Source organism: Mustela nigripes, chromosome X, assembly GCF_022355385.1.
Source record: "Mustela nigripes isolate SB6536 chromosome X, MUSNIG.SB6536, whole genome shotgun sequence".
In the NCBI taxonomy this organism is placed as follows: domain Eukaryota; kingdom Metazoa; phylum Chordata; class Mammalia; order Carnivora; family Mustelidae; genus Mustela; species Mustela nigripes.
Window position 1 is genome coordinate 14284595 of NC_081575.1, and position 3227 is coordinate 14287821.

Consider the following 3227-nt stretch of genomic DNA (forward strand, 5'->3'; position numbering starts at 1 on the left):
TTCAGACAAATCCCAATTTTTAAACGCCAGTCCCTAAAAATATTTGGTGGGAGAAGGAGTGGGTCTTTCCCTTTCTCGAAGAGAGGCAACACTGCAGACCTCTTTGTATAAACAGGTGACAGAGGTCTCCCACAGCTCACCCCTGCCTTCTGTCTCCTGTCCTAGAGTGGAAAGATGTCAGAAGGAAATTTTCCTTGGAGAAAGGAGGCATCCCGGCCATGTGGCGGCTGGCCTCTGCCCCCATCCCAGCTCCCAGGACGAAGCCCTTGACTTCCACTTCCAGTTTCAGGAGAAGGAACAAAATCGAGGTGTTAGGGCTAGTCCACCAGCTTAGTGGGTTAGGTTCTGGGGGGCGCCTCTTAGGTCCCTCCTTCCCTCCCCGGACTCCACAGGTTTCTATTTTGAGTTTCCTCATCTCACCAGCAGCATGAACAAACAATGCCTTGTGAGGTTAAGGCCTCGTCCAACAAGCCTGCCCTCACTGCCTACCAGCCAGGGCGGCAAAGATGGATACACCAGCAGCTGGGGCTGTCCGAGCGCGGGGCTCCAGGGCTGGGCTGGGGCTGAGGCTGAGGCTGGGCGGGTGGCCTGTGTGGCAGGGACAGGGTGGCTAGTGTGTGTGTGTGGGGGGGGGTGAAGGCTGCAGAGCTTCCCCCAAAAAGTAAGCGCTCAGTGTGTGTGTGTGGAAGAAAAGGCCTTGCTTGGGCTCACAGCACATCCGACCATCAGCTTCTGCCTCGCCTTTCTGGAGGCGCCACTTATGACAGCGCCTGGGGCGCCCGCGCTTTCACAGAGCAGATGCTGGCGAAGTGTCCCCTTCCTGTTGGTCAGGAATCAGAGGATCCGCTCCTTTGGGACCGGGAGGGCGAGGTAGCCGGAAGTCGAAGCCCAAAGCCGGGGAGTGAGCAGAGCCCCTTGGAGCTCACCGGGTGCCCGTCGCGCCCCTCCCGCCACCAGCCTGGGGACCCGAGAGGGCGGGGGTGGGCGAGGAGGGACGTCGGCTGCAGGCGGGGGCGCAGTGGGGGGAGACCGAAGGGGAGGGGATTGGAGGCTGGCGCCAAGCCCAAGCTTCTAGGACGGCCTCCGTTCCCTTCGGTTCCCTAGGGGGGAAACCTCCTCCCCTTCCTCTCCTCCTCCTCCTCCCTCCCCTCTGCCTCCGTGGGGCGCTCGGGGCCCGCGGCTTCCCGAAGCCCGGGAGCCCCAGCCTGCTGCTCGAGGCCCCAAGGGCAAAGGGGGCCTGCGAGCTTGGCTCTGGGGCCGGCCAACCCTTCCGTTTTTCCTAAAGGGAGCGAAGGGGCACAGCGCCTCGCCTCCCTCCCCGCCCGCCGCCGCCGCCGCTGCCCGAGAGGGGCTGTTTAATTAAAGGGGAACCCGCAATGTATACGTCAGATAAAAGCAACGCGCAGAATAAACTAATTAAAACATTGTGTTTGCAACACATTCTATTTCTCTCTCTCCCTTTTTTGATCTTCTCAGTGTTTTAAAGAAATGTCATCGCACCATAAAGCGAGCCGTGAAACGCTATTTCCTTATAGTGTGCGGCGCTTTTCAAAGGCTAGTGTGATATATTTTAGAAAAGGGATCCCGCTGTGAAAGCTTGCGTGTCTTCCCTTTACCAAACTAAGCTCTTGTCAATCACGCCGAGCCCGGTCCAATCACCGAGATTCTTTTTGGAAAGCAGTTCATCCCGCTGTGCTTTTATACCGCGCTCCGCAGCCTGTTTTGATGCATTTTTACCAGCACGTCCAGGGAAATGAATGATGAGGCCGCGGACAGTGCAGGCCTGGCTCCCTGAGCACCCGCCCGGCCCTAACCAGGCGCCGGCGCATTGTGCGCGGCCCAGGCTTTCTCACGTGGCGGCCACTTCGCGGGGGTATCCCGACGTCAACTCGGGTCAATGCTGGGGAGCCGGCTTATCATGGCCGCGCGTTCGCCTCGCAGCCCACCGCCTGGATCGGCGAGGCTCGGTAGTCGCCCTCCTGGCCCATCGGCACAGGGAAAGCAGGACCCAGGACCACGGGGGGTCATGGGGCCCCTGGGGAAGCTCCTTCTCCCCGGAGCAAGTGGGACACAGGAGTGTGGGGGTGGGGGGAGGAGTCAGGGCCGATCGCTCCCGTGTAAGGGGTCTCTGCCTCACCATCCCCGGCTCTCGCTAGTACGATGGTTCCTAGCAAGCAGCAGGTTTCTCCTCTCTGTTCTCCCCCTCCTTGCCCCCATCATACCCAGAGGCTCGGGAGGACTGCCCTCATCTTCCAAGAAAGGCGGTCCCTGGCGAGAGGGGCCACGCACGAGACCACGTAGGTAGGCCGTGGCAGCGCTTGCAGAACCCCAACCCGCCCCCCCCCCCCAAGAGAGGCCCAGCTGGAGACACCCTCCGGTAGGACCCATTGGCCCTGGGCTGGCTGAGCCCACAATGACTCAGTCCAGTCGCTTGCTTCCTGGCCTAATGGACCACGGAGCCGTGAAACAGGTGCGGTGGTCCTGAAAGGCCAAGTACAAATACGTACAGCCCTCCGAGACCCCACGGGAGAAATGCCCCCACGCCCGCGCCTTCCCTGGATGCAAGGAAAGGTTGGCAGGAACCGCCCAGCTCCAGAGCCCCACAGACCCACTTGGCCCCCACCCCTCCCCCCCATCCCCGTTGAGTCTGCCTCTGTCGGGGCCGAGGGCGCGCCCCGCCAGGGTGACGAGGAAGCTTTTGATCTTCACATTGGCTTCCCGGCTCCGGGAGGGGAGAAGAGGGAGGAGGCTTTGTGGTCCTCCTTCCCGGCAGCGCCGGAATCGCTGCCTGCTTTTGTTTCCAGTTCCACTTCGAACTTGAACTAGGGAGTGCGGTTTGGCTAAGGTCTCGAGGGATAAATAAGTGAAAGCTGTGTGAGATTTATGCATTTGTAGAAAAGACCAAACTGCATTTTGAAATAGTCGTCTGGTGTGATCCATCTGTCCATTCTGCTCCTCTTATCTCTCTCTCTCTCTCTCTCTCTCATACACACTAGTACATACATGCCCTAGACTCCGATCACATGCGCCCTCCGTGCATACATTCAATTTCCACGCGACTACCACTGCCTTGCCTCCTCCAGAGCTCACGTGCCCCTCTTTCCCTCACCTGCCAGTTTCTTTCTCTGGCACCCCCCAAAGGACTTATCGTTTGTTGGCAAGGGCCTGGGTCCATCCAGCAACCGAGGGCCAGGGGAAGGGAATGCTCAGCTCCCCCCAATTTTTGC